This window comes from Aotus nancymaae, unplaced genomic scaffold (genome assembly GCF_030222135.1).
Source record: "Aotus nancymaae isolate 86718 unplaced genomic scaffold, 86718_ANA_hifiasm-v0.15.2.pri h1tg000057l, whole genome shotgun sequence".
In the NCBI taxonomy this organism is placed as follows: Eukaryota; Metazoa; Chordata; class Mammalia; order Primates; family Aotidae; genus Aotus; species Aotus nancymaae.
Window position 1 is genome coordinate 39509912 of NW_026988471.1, and position 14091 is coordinate 39524002.

Below are 14091 nucleotides of genomic sequence, written 5' to 3' on the forward strand. Positions count from 1 at the left end.
CCTAAGGGCGGCGCTGCGCGTGCCAAGGATACTCGATGAAACTCGATGGAGAGGCATCAACAAGTGCTTTAATCCCCTTCACCCAGGGACCCAGAATTGAGTCCATTAGGAACGGTGGATGGGAACCCCAGGTAAAGGACTATCAAGGCGCAGTGCCAGTGGACGGAGATTACCTGTTCTCCTAAGAGTGGAGGCAACCATTTGTCACACCTTTCAAGATCCAGGACAGGAAGACAGGAGGTTCCCCAGGAGAGAGGACTGCAGGCTTTTGCAGGACAGAAAATCTCAGCGTCAGGACAGAGCCAGGAGGAGAAAGAAAGGTGGGACACTTAAAGACCGAATAACCTTGCAGAAAGAAGCAGAAGAGGAAAGGAAGCCGGTTTCTATTCTCAGAAGAGATGGATTCCAATGATGGGGCCTCCAAGCTCCTTGGAAGAAACACTGCAGATTTTCAAGGAGAAAAGATAGAACCAACAAGCTTATTTTCCACCCTGAATCATCCACACCTCATCACCTCACCTGTTGACAAGGAAAGGCATGGGACCCTGAGAAGAGAATTCTCTGATCCTGATCATGAGCTTATAGAAAGTATCCAGACAACTGACGATGGCAGACAGAGTTTTCTGTGCCGCACACACAGCATCATAGACAAAGTCAGTCAGAAACGGACTGTACTAGCTAGTAGAAGCAACCCAGAGCTGCCCATAATGCAACCCTTGGTTGGCAGTGAGTCAATGGATAAAAAAGTGAGTTTCAGTAATAACATGGAAAGGCTTCAGGGCAGTAGAAAGACCTTTCCTGTCACCAGTGGGTCTAAGGAGGTGTTCAAGGAAGAGAAGCTCAAACATCAGATGTTGAGTGAGTTCAAGTTGGCCCAGGGGGAGCATAGCCAAGCTCAAACCCATTTCACTGACATGCCCCTTGTCTTAGATAACTTGACTTCCAAGGGCTTACTGACTCATGCCCAGGGCATCTCCAGTGGGAACATGGCAACTTCCCAGGTGCTGAATGTCCACGTGGAGGACAGAGAGATCCGTGTGGAACAGCAGCAGTAGCCCTCGGTCCCTAAGCATGTCTTACAGAATTGCCAAGTTAAGAATTTCCCACCAGCTACAAAGAGAGTGAGCCCTCTGAGACCCAAGAGGAGAGCTTGGTGGGGGGAATGCAGGGTTGGGGACATCCCAACCCAGGAGAAAGAGCCATCCTGTTCAAAAGAAGACATCAGGGGAGGTGCTTGGGAGAAAATCTTCTCCAACCTTGGTAACACAGCCTCCTCCTGAAAACATTTTCAAAAAATGGTTGAAGACACTTTTTCAGAGGTTTAAGAAACTAAGGAGACTATGTGAGGAACAAGGAAGTTCCCAGGAAAAGGGTAGCTCCCTGTCATCATATGTGCAGAATAGAGGTCGAGTTAAGAGTAGAGCTGCCTTGACTGGGACTGCTGAAGCTCAGAAAATTAAGACTGACATTGGAAAGTTCCTAGAGGAGAAGCTAGGGCATAGGGATGGGATAGATATCACCTGTCCCCACGAGCCCCTTTCCTCCTCAGTAGAGCTTGGGAAAGCTCAGCATGAGCCAGAACTGCAGGTCAGAGCAGAGCCTGTCCAGGGCGATCCCTGAAGCTACACGGCTCCCTCCTGCAAAGTGACATGTAGTGAATCTTGCAGCCAACAAGCTGTCTTAGTTGGCCAGAATTATCCGACAAGGATTAGACAGATCATAGACAAGAACAGACAGCCGCAGAAAGTTGAGGCATTTAAGGGCAAGATAATTGTGTCAAAAGCATCCCCAATCCATGCCCCACAGGAAGCCTGTGCCCCAACCAAATCCCACTTGACAGTGTCGGTTGACTCACTGCCTCCAGCCATCCCAACCACTGCTAAAAGCACTGTATTCAGTGATTTGTCATTATTAATTACACAGAAAATTCTTCCGAAGCATTTCCAGGGAGGAAAATTCCCCCCCACAAAATAATTTCCTCCTTGTGGAGAATATCGGTTCTCCCCAATAAATGATCTAATAAGAAAAAAAAAAAAAAGTACCCACAATCCCCCCACTCCCTTACAGTAGGGCAAAGCTGCATGAAATCCAGGGGTCAGTCTAGTGGCAACAATGCCTTCCTGGTATCATGTAAAATCTTGCTGAAACAATTATCTAGGAGAGTGAAGGACTACCAACAGAAAGAAAATATGAAAGACAGTGAGAAAGTGTGGGCTTTGGAAAACCTGAAGCTCAAAGAAGAAAAAGACAACAGAAGTTGCTTGCCCTATCAATAGAGGTGCAGTTGAAAGGGAGTTTGCATTAAAAATTTGCTTATCTTCTGGAATTAATGGACACCTTCCAATCTTACCAGTAATATAAAATCTTTTTCATATGCCTATCTGCCTCTCCTTCTTCCTCTCTTCCACTCTAGCATGGTAGAAATTCTTGTTAGCCAGCTTCAGGAGGAGGGAAGAAGTAGAATTTGGGAGAAGTGAATAATACTGCATTGCCTTCTCTCACTGTAAACAGCCAGCTCTCATCAGGACCCAGATGCAGAGAAGAAAAGACTGACCTAATTTAATTCAAAGTTTTTATTATTTTATGTTACTGGACATTCTATTTACTGAATTTATATAATGTTTAGTAATTTTAATTGAATATAGAGTTTCTTATTACCTGTGAGTAATAAGAAATTATTACGTATTACTAATCATTGACAAAAAATGGCATGAGACTGCCTGAGTTGTGAAAAACCTGTACTCCCTATTTCTTTCCTATTAGCAGTGTTAAAGAAACAGTAGGAGATAACTACTAATTTGTTTTTATGTTTACGTCACATAAAACTGGTTTTTCAACATGCTGTTACAAACACGCACACAAATACGGAAATGGAATTAGCTTGCCCTTTGAAATTTGCTGGAATTCAGGTCAACTTAATCCATCTCCCCAAGAGAATCTATTGGTTTCACCAGTTGGCAGGTTTCCCACATTTTACACCTTCATGGAGTTCCTACTGGAAACTGAAATCTCCAGCTAATCATAATATCTAGGTATAAAAAGACCTGTATTAAGGTGGCTGGAGTTGTACTGTTTGAAAATCAACATACAACTTGCTAAAAGAGTTTCTAGCATGACTGTTTCAAAGGGAGAATCTAAGAGTGACCAGCTGAAGACCTTGTTTTAAAAGGGTAGTCACAGACCATCTATATCATTGGTTAAAATGTATGTCTGAGTCTCACCCCATAACTTGCAAGGAGGGCTGAGTGTGCTAATCAAGTTTCCCTGGTGATGCTTATACACACTAAGCAGCCAAAAGCTTCTGCATTAATAGAAAGCTCTGCTGCTTTCATTAATCCCTAAACCAAAATAAATTAAAAACAAAACTTACAGAATTTCATGGAGCAAGAAAGGAAAACAGTGGGACTCATTCTGTGTTTTGTCCATAATGCTTCAAATACAAACAAATTTTGGTATGAATTGTTTAAAAGTATTTTTCTACTGTTGCTCTTTGTTATTATAAAATCATTTTCCATACAAACTCTCATCAAATCAAACATAAAAGCACAAATAGAGTCAAAATTTTCTTGGTTTTCTTAGCAATTTTCCATAGAGAGCATATAGAATGACCTTTTCATGTTCTCTGTCAAACAGAGAAAATGGGTTTAATGTTGAGTTATAGTCCTTGACAATGATCTGAACACTATCTTACAACTGGATGTCTTTCTTAAATTCTAGGTCACTGCAATAGCCCATAGAGGCTAAGTTACACATAAATTTGAAATAAGAATTTTTTTTTTTTCAGTGAAACATTTCTTGATCTTTACCTTTCTCTATAATACATCCTTTTCAAAGTCCTCAAAATATGGGGAGCCTCATAGATTTTTGTTGTTATTGTGGTGGTTGTTTTTGTGAGGTTAGTCATAGTTTTTCAATTCTGCAGAGCTAAAATAGATTTAAAAAACATTGACTAAGGGATACCATATTGAAAAAATGACGAGACTCAAATAAATTAAAACGATATTTTTTTCATTTTTCTATCAAAACTCATTGATTTGTTGCATCTTTTGTTAAGTTTCATACCTTCCCATCTTAGGCAGAGAAAGAAAATGACTGGTCAAATATAACAAAAGGCAGTAGTACTATAGGTAGAAGTCCAAAGCCATTGGCGCTATAGTGCCACGTGTTTCCTCCAGCCAGAGTGCCCTGAGTAGAGCTGAGAGTAATATCAACCGTAGCTTAGGACCAGGAAGGAAATATGCAGCACTTCTCTCCCAAAGAACCAGAAAAGTCAAGAGCATCTTTCTTTATGCATTATGCTTCTTTTTCAACATTTTTATTCTGATTACACCTAGGACTAACAATAATTTTGTTGACTGGAAGTTGGCTTGTTCCCTAGCCTGTATTAAACAAAATAAATGTTTATAAGAATTGGGTCTCTGACCTTAGAAGAATCTCAAATACTCCAACATCAAAGGGACACTGTATTTTCTAACTTATCTTAACACAAATAATAATATTATTAAAAGCTGTATGAGAAACTTTGGCTATTTCATAAAGATTTCAAAAGCCCTGAGAAGTACCCATAAATTGAAAGGAATAATTGGGAAATACAAGTCAAGAGAAAACTACTCGACATTGGATAAACAAAGGATGGCCTGGTACAAGAGTAATATAGGTTCTGCATATACGTTCCAGCCATGAAAAATAATGACTTGAAAAAATACATAGTAAATAAGAAATACACATTATTTAACTATGTACATTATATAATTACATGTTGATATTATATATTTTCTATAACATGTACATATTAATATTAATATTTTATATTCTATATTATAATATATGTTATATATTAATCATATTAATATATTATATAATATATTAATATAATATTATATATATTATATTATAGATAATATATTATATATTATATATATCAATAATAATATTCAATATTCAATAACATATCAATATTATTTTATATTCAATATTATATAATATACTTTTATTCTATAATAGATAATTATCTATTATATTCTATAATAGATAATTATCTATTATATTCTATAATAGATAATTATCTATTATATTCTATAATAGATAATTATCTATTATATTCTATAATAGATAATTATCTATTATATTCTATAATAGATAATTATCTATTATATTCTATAATAGATAATTATCTATTATATTCTATAATAGATAATTATCTATTATATTCTATAATAGATAATTATCTATTATATTCTATAATAGATAATTATCTATTTTATATTCTATAATAGATAATTATCTATTTTATATTCTATAATAGATAATATATAATATATTATAATTATATATATAATGATATATAGAATATATATATTCTACTCTATAATAGATAATATAATTATAATATAATAGATAATTATATTATCGATTATATTATATAATATAATAGATAATTATATTATCAATTATATTATATAATAGATAATTATATTATCTATTATAGATATAATATAAAATATATTAGATAATTAGATATATTATATATTAGATAATATAAATATAATATAATAGATAATTATATTATCTATTATAGAATAGAATATATAATTATCTATTATAGAATAGAATTTATTATTATATATATTATATTTTATATATTATATATATTATATTATATTATATATGTTATAGAATATAATAGATAATAAGATATTAATATTACATGTTATAGTAATATAGAATATTACTATAATAATATAGTTTTATCTTATAGTATATATTATTCTACATCTATAATATATATTAATATAGTAATATTCTAATTACTATAACATGCAATATTAATATGTTATATTCTATAACATATATAATATAGAATAGTTATAGAATATAAGATATATGCTTATATTCTATATATCCTTATATATATGATATATATATTCTTATATATCTTATATTCCATAACAATTCTATATGATATGTTATAGAATATAAGATATATTCTATAGCATATTAACATTATAATATAGAATAGTCTAGTATATCATACATATTACACATTTAATATTTAACGTTAATTAATATCTAATTAATTAATTAGTATTTAATGTTACATATTATACTGCCTATATCAAAGGTAATATTACATGTTATACTGCTTAGTTTTCTATTATATAGTATATTATGAATGCAGCAGACAAAGGTGAACACATATAGAAATTCTAAATTGTTTTTGGGTGTGTGTGCATGTATAGTGCCTGCACACACGAGATATGTGATATTTTCTCTGTATGGTAAAGTTATGGGTGATGATTTTCATTTTAATTTTTCCACTACGCCAACTGTTCAAAAATGTGTTGTATTGCTCTTCCAATTAGGAAATGGTTACTAAAACACATTTGAGCAACAATGTCAAGTAAAGAGAATGAGGCAAGAAAATAGGAAAATAGTTGGGAAGTGTACATGAAAGACTCAATAAAATATAATTGATTCCAGGGATGATACAGCTCCTTTGCCCCCATCTAGCCTACATAATGCAAGCATCATTCACACATACACGCATATATACACATACAGATACATAAACACATCTTATATATTATGCACATTACATATATGATATATAATGAAAAAGCCTGATAATAGAGGAATCAATATCAACTGTAATGACTAGATCATAATTAACTTCTTGCCACATATCTATGTGCTCCTTTCCTAACCCATCCTTCTGACCTTACTGAAGAATTAAATACTAATTTGATTTGTATTTATTAGGAACTTGCTTTGTGTGTGTGTGTGTGGAAGCTTTTCTCTTAAATATGCTAGTTTTTCTCTTCGTTGAGTTTTATTAAAATAGAATTTAATACCTTCTGGTATTTCTTTTCTTCATTCAATGCTATGTTGTAACATGCATCTCTATTGATACATACAACCCTAATTTTTCTATTTTCATTGCTATGTGGTATTCTATTATATAAATATATTACAAAGAATTGATTAACATTTGCTATACTTGATTTGTATTGGTTTACATGGGCAAGAGATTCTCTATAGTGTAGGCCTATATTATGTGTTATCAATTGTTGGTATTTACTCATTCTCAGGAAAAGTATGTTTCCTTCCTTCCTTTTTAATTTAAAATCATTAAAATTTAAATTTAAAACCATTTAAAATTTGAGTCAGCATTGAATTTTATTAAAAGTGTTTTTTCTAATTCTATTGAAATATTTATATTTTTTCTTATTTAACTTCATAATTTAGTGAATAACAATGTAAGATTTTACAATGTTTAGCCATTCTTGAATCTATTAGGAAAAAAACAACTCTGCATCTTTTTTATCCATTACTGAATCCAGTTTGCTAAGATACCATTTAGGAGCTTTTGTATATATTTCTTGGGGGAGTGATGTTGTAGGGTGTAATTTTTTTTCTTGGAGCATAATAGTCTGGTTTTTATATAAAGCATACAATTTGACAAGTAATGCCTCCTGTTTCCTGTTGTCTGGAAGGGACTATATAGGATTAATGATCAACTTCTTGAGATAAATTAGAATTCATCTATAGAACTATGTAAACTTGGTAATTTCTTTATGTAAAAGTTTTAATAACATTAATTTTTAATGAGTATAAAAGTATGCAGCCTTACATTTTCACTTTCAATTTTGTCATATTTCAAATTTATTAGTATTAAATTATTATAATATTTGTATTAGGATTCTTCAGAGAGAGAGAGAGAGACAGAGAGAGAGAGACATTTTAAGAAACAGGCTAATGCAATTACGAGAGTTAAGTCCAAAATCTGTAGAAAATGCCAGCTGGCTGGAAACTCAGGCAAGAGTTGGAGTCACAGTCTTGAGTCCAAACCCACAGGTCAAGCTAACAGGACAGAAATTCAGGCAGGATTTCTATTATTCAAATAATAGATTATTCTATTATTAGAATATAATCTTGATGAAGCATATCTTGTTTTCTCAGAAACCTTGATTTTTGCTCAGAAGGCTTTAAACTGATTGAATGAGGCCCATACACATCATCATCTTTCTTTACTAGGAGTCATTCAACTGTAAATGTTAATCATATCAATAATATATCTACACTGAAACATCTAGACTAGTGTTTGACCAAACAGGTGGACACCATAGCCCAGCCAAGTTGACACATAAAACTAAGCATCAAAGTATTCTATTATTTTGTTTGTGGGGGGTGGCAGTGGCACTAGTATACTAGTAGTTATGTAGTCTTTTCATATCTTAATATTTACCGTGCTGCTTCTCATTCTCTTTGATTGCTGTCATTAGAAGTTGTCTATTTTATTAATTTTTCAAATAATAATTTCTGTCCTTGCAAATGTGCTCTAATATTTTTCTAAGGTTTTTTCTTAAATTCCTTGTCTTTTGATTTCTATTTTAATAATTTTTTCTACTGTTCTTCAAGGTTTTTAAGTAAATATGTGCTAAATCACCCTCAGTATTTCTACCTTTTTACTATTAGCATTTAAGTATTTCCCTCTAAATACTGCTTTTCCTGTATCTCACAAGTTATAATATATAATATTTTAATTATAAAATTATTTCATAAATTATTTTACTTTTAAATGTAAATATTAGACACTATTAGTGTTATTTCATTTTCAAGATTTCATTCAACATTTTATCAATTAGGAATTGTGAATATGAAGAAATAGTATTTTTTATAAAAAGCAGTGATTTTAATGCAACAAATCAAAATGAGATAACTTAAAAGTTATTGGAAGCTTTTTTCATAGCCGTTATAAAGGGCTAAGTCCTTTACAAGGCCCTTATAAAACATGTAAATAATTTTAAAACTGTTTATTGTTTCATTAAAAATATATTTATTCCACACCAATAAGTTCCAGTCTGTTTGTTAATAAGTTATATTTAAAACACTTCTAGGTATCACTAAAAAGAGTTCTAGAAACTCATGTGCATAACTTTAAATTGGAATTCTATTTATTTTACCAAAAAAGCTAATATCTGTGTGTGGGTTTCTGAATGTGTATTTTATGTGTGTTTAAATGTTATTGCTGTTGGGGTCCATGGCTTAGTAAAACCTTTCATGTTTCGGTTTTTTGAGTTTAATCCAAAAAGTTCCAGAGGGATACTGTGATTAGAGATGTAATTTGGAGATAAACTTTGAGCTCTATGACACATATTTTCAAATAAAAATACTACATGGATCAGACATATAGTAAAGTGATATGTATTAACTGTCTACTACAAGCACAATATTCAATATGCTTACAAATATGTTTTATGAACAATTTCCAGCACCAAGTATGCACTATGTGTCTATTTTCAAATATTTATATCATGTCATTTGAGTTTTTCATTATTTTTATAGCTATATTGATCTCAATTTGAAACATAACCTGAATAAAATTAAGTTGGAAGGTTTGATGTATGTGTATGTGTCTATAAATAAAGGTAAAACCATCACTACTATCATGATAATAAACATATCCAGAAATTCCAAAACTCTCCTATGTTCCTTTATAATTTTTCCCTCTTGCTTCTCTCCCACCTAGCCATCCCCAGGCCATCATATATAGGCTTTCTTCAATGATAGTTTTCTCTGCTTTTGAAATAATTTTATATAAATGGGATTATAGAGAATATATTAATTTTTCAGAGGAAGGTCAGACTTTTTTATTCAGCATAATCAATAGTACATTTATTTTTATTGTTGAATAATATGTTCCTTATATGGTGCTACGGATTGAATATTAACTTACATGTTAAAGCCTTTGGGAGGTAATTAGGTAATGAGGGTGAGGTGTGCATGATGGTATTAATGCCCTCATTAATAAAGGAAGAAACAAGAGCTCTTTCTTTTACACCAAGGAAAGGCCACATGAGGATATAATGAGACGAAGGCCATCAGCAAAACAAGAAGAGGACTCTCACCACACTCCAAATCTACCGGCACTTTGATTCTGGACTTCCTATTCTCCAGAACTGTGAGAATTAAATACTTGTTTTTCAGCCTCCCAGTCAACTATTTTGTTATATAGCAGCCTGAACTGATGAGACATATGGAGATTCTATAATTTGTTTATTCATTCATCTGTTGATGGACATTTGAGTTATTTATAATTTGGGGATATTAAATACACTATGATCATTTAAGTGCAAGTTTCCTGTTGAGTAAATACAAGTGGAATGATTGGATCATCTGGAGGGCATTGCATTGCCAAACTATTTTCCAAAGTGGTGAACAATCAGCATAGTTTTCACCTCAGACATTTTTTTTTTCATACTCGGAACTTTGATTTGAATCTTTTTTACCATCTCCTCATCATGGTTGTACTTTCTTCTGTCTCATACCTGACAATTCTTGCTTGGATATTAGACATTGTAGACTTGCTGCATGTCTGATATTTTCTATATATATTCTTGACCTTGTTATGCAACACAGTGAAGTTTTTGGAAAACAGTTGATTTTATGAAAGTTTTATTCTGAGTAATTCTCAATTGAATTACATGGGTTTTTACTGTGGCTGGAGGAACACGAACAATTTCTGGCCCTGTATACAACCCCTGGAATGTTTCCTCTGTTTCTTTTGTTTGCTCTGTTTCTTTCCTTGCCCTCAGGTATGTTATCATATGCATGTGCTCACCAGTACTTAACGTGAAGACCAGAGGGAGACTCTTGGTATATTTCCAGACTCTGTTACTGTGTCTTACAAACTCTACACACATTGGTCTCCCTAGACACCCAGGTTGGTCCCTTCAACTCAGAGAGATTGCCAGGTTTGGTCATATTCTTCTTTCCCTTTGCTATGGATTTCCTTCTCTCAAGAATTACAGTCCTGCACTATCTAATGTACAATGTCTGGAAACCATGATTTTCAATTTCTTTCTTTCCTATTGTGTATATGCTCTCTCTGTGTCAATATCTTTGACTGATGTGTTGTCATTTTGCTGCCTGTTATGCATTTTCTATGACATGGCAATTGCTATTTGGAGAAGGTGTGAGTTAGAGGTTTTGACACAAGTGCCAAAAAACAAAAAAGTTAATCCTTTGCATCCTGGCTTATTTTCTGTTTTATAATTTCTTCTTAGGGTAAAATATTCTCATTATCTCTAGTTTGGTGAATGTCTTATTTCCAAACGAATATAACTGAATCTACTATAATTTTCAAATGGGTCAGTTATGTCACTCAGTCATCAGGATTAGTAAATACAAGGCTGTGCATCTTTTGTCTAATGGCCAAAATAACATTTTTACAAGTTGTGATTGTTATTTAATAGTGTTGGTCAACTGAACCTTTTTATGGTTTGCTGGTGGTTTACATCATCACATACAATTAAAATCTTTCTCTTATCATAGTTTCTCAAGACTCCAGGATTAACATTCCTTAATTAGATTCCTGATGACAAGAAGTGATCTATCTTAGACCTTCTTTATTTTCTGGGATCTTCTCCAATTGTGTTTAATAGCCATGATAATAAACAACTATCTAACTTTCTGTGTTTTTAATATCAACTATAATTAAATGTAAAATTATAGTCGAATGTGAAAGACTCTTATAAATACAGCATACTCCTTTATTTAGAGAGCTTTTAACCAATAAGCCAACTTTATGGTACTTTCTGGGGACCAACAACAAAAAAACATTTTCACAACTAACATAGACCTTTATTTTTAATGTCTTTTTACTGAAGCACCTTTATACAAAAGCACATACTCCTTCCTCTTAAGAATTGTGCTTTCACTCAAATTGACTGCTCTTAATATGAATGTGTCTCTAAAAACTAAACAGAAAATAGAAAGCAGTTAGGAAGTTCACTAAAGACAAGTATTACCATATAACTATATGGAACTTTCTTGAATAGATGCAATTGGCCGGGTGTGGTGGCTCACGCCTGTAATCCCAGCACTTTGGGAGGCCGAGGCAGGTGGATCATGAGGTCAAGAGATCGAGACCATCCTGGCCTATATGGTGAAACCCCTACTCTACTAAAAACACAAAACTTAGTCGGGCATGGTGGCACACACCTGTAGTTCCAGCTACTGGGGAGGCTGAGGTAGAAGGATCAGTTGAACCTAGGAGGCAGAGGTTGCAGTGAGCTGAGACTGTGCCACTGCGCTCCAGCCTGGCAACAGAGCAAGATTCCATCCCACCCCCCGCCCCCGAAAAAAAGAGAGACAGAATTAGGAAGAAAAAAAAACCTATAGAAATTAGTCATAAGATCTTAATACAACTGACCTACTATATTTTAAATTTAATTTTAATTAAATTTAAGCATTTGCATGATGGTTATGGCTACTCTGTTGCAGATCTAGAGAGCTGAGTTGTGAGGGTTTTAAGATCTTATGACTAATTTCTATAGGTATTCGCTGCATTTCAAGTGCTTAGTAGCCACATGTAGCTTGTGTCCATATATTGTACAGCACAGACTGAGAAGATCTCTGCCCCCGCAAAAAAATTTTACTGGGCAATGTTTCTCTAGAGCTTTACTTCATTTGTGCTTGAGAATAATTGGCATTCCAATAATGCTCCAGAGTTTCAAAAAGCATATGTTATGTTCTACTTCCTATCATAAGTTGTGGAAATATACAAATTTTTAAATAATTCATCCCAATTATTTAAGTATTTAATCATTAAACATTTAGGAATTTAAAGAGGTTAGTCTTTATCTACCTGGATAATTTTCTCTGTTGATACTAAAATGTTAAGCAATATTGTATTTTTTTAAATAAATTCTTAAAACCCTAAATGTCATGAAGTTTTATGATATAATGGAGCATGACAATATAAGGATTGTGTCACAATGAAGCTAGAATAAGAAACAAAAGCAGACTAATTATAGGGTTTATCATGTTAACCACTATATTGTGAATGAATAAAGAATGTCTATTTTCCATTTTAACTAATGCGAAAGGTGACAGTTTAAATAAAATATTTGTTGTACTAGGTCAGTTCTGTTGAATTTGACCTTCTTTAAGTCTTGAGGGTAGGCAAAATGATGGCAGAACCTCATGACATGCTTCAATTAAAGGTCTCATAATTTTAGAACATGATTGGAAGTCAATCTTCAAAGCAAAGCAATATCTTTCTGTGGTAAGAAACAAAGAACCTACTTCTACATGAGTTTCTGAGATTCTGTAAGCTGGCATGTTATGGACTGAATGTGGGCAGCTGAAGAGAAGGAAAAATTATATAAACTAGATGGAATGGCAATTGGAATTCACAATATATCATATCACACTGTTTAAAATATATTTGTTTAAACTCTGTCACATGAAAGACGATACACATCCACTCTTTGGTGACTGAATCTACCTTATTCAATATATAAAAGAATGTTTTAAACATGCCATTATGAGGTGGGGGTAGGCTTGCCAGATAAAATACAGGATGCCCACCTAGGTAAATTTGAATTTTAGATAACAACAAGTTATTTTTTAGTATGTTTCAAATATTGCATGGGGCATACTTGGACTAAAAAATATATTGTTCATCTAAAATTCAAATTTAAATGGAAATGTTTTTTGAAAAATTTGCTTAATATGGCAATCTAGGCACAGGAGTCCAAAAGATTTATGATCCACAAACTAACCATTTTACCCACTCTGCATGCTTTGAGCATTTCAATAGCCCCCATAGGGGAAGACAGAGTAAGGTACTTATTGACCAAGTATAACTGCTGAGCCACTGGGCCAGGATCATTCAGAACATTTTTATCATTTTCTTCAAAGTGTTTATGTCTAAGTGAACATATAGAAATGTTTGATAATTTAGTTAATAATAAATGTACAATTCCTATGATCTTAATGTTTATGTCCTCCTCAAATTCATATGTTGATATTCTCACTGCCAAGATGATAGTATTAGAATGTGGGGCCTCTGGGAGGTGATTAGGGCACAAGGAGGTCTTTGCCCACATGAATGGAATTTGTGCATTTATAAAAGAGGTCCCAGAGAAACCTCTTACTTATTCTGCCATGTGAGGTTAGAGTCATAAGATAGTTCTCTATCAGATATCAGGGGCTCGGCAGACACAGAATCTGCTGGCACTTTGATCTTGGACTTCCCAGTCTCCTGAACTGTAAGGAATAAATTTCTGTTATTTATAAGCCACC

The 14091-nt window shown here is 33.1% G+C and overlaps 1 pseudogene; it reads left to right on the top strand.

Annotated features, from left to right (window-relative positions):
• Positions 1-398: 398 nt before the first annotated feature.
• On the top strand, positions 399-1974 carry LOC135269644 (spermatogenesis-associated protein 31D1-like; annotated as a pseudogene).
• Positions 1975-14091: the final 12117 nt, after the last annotated feature.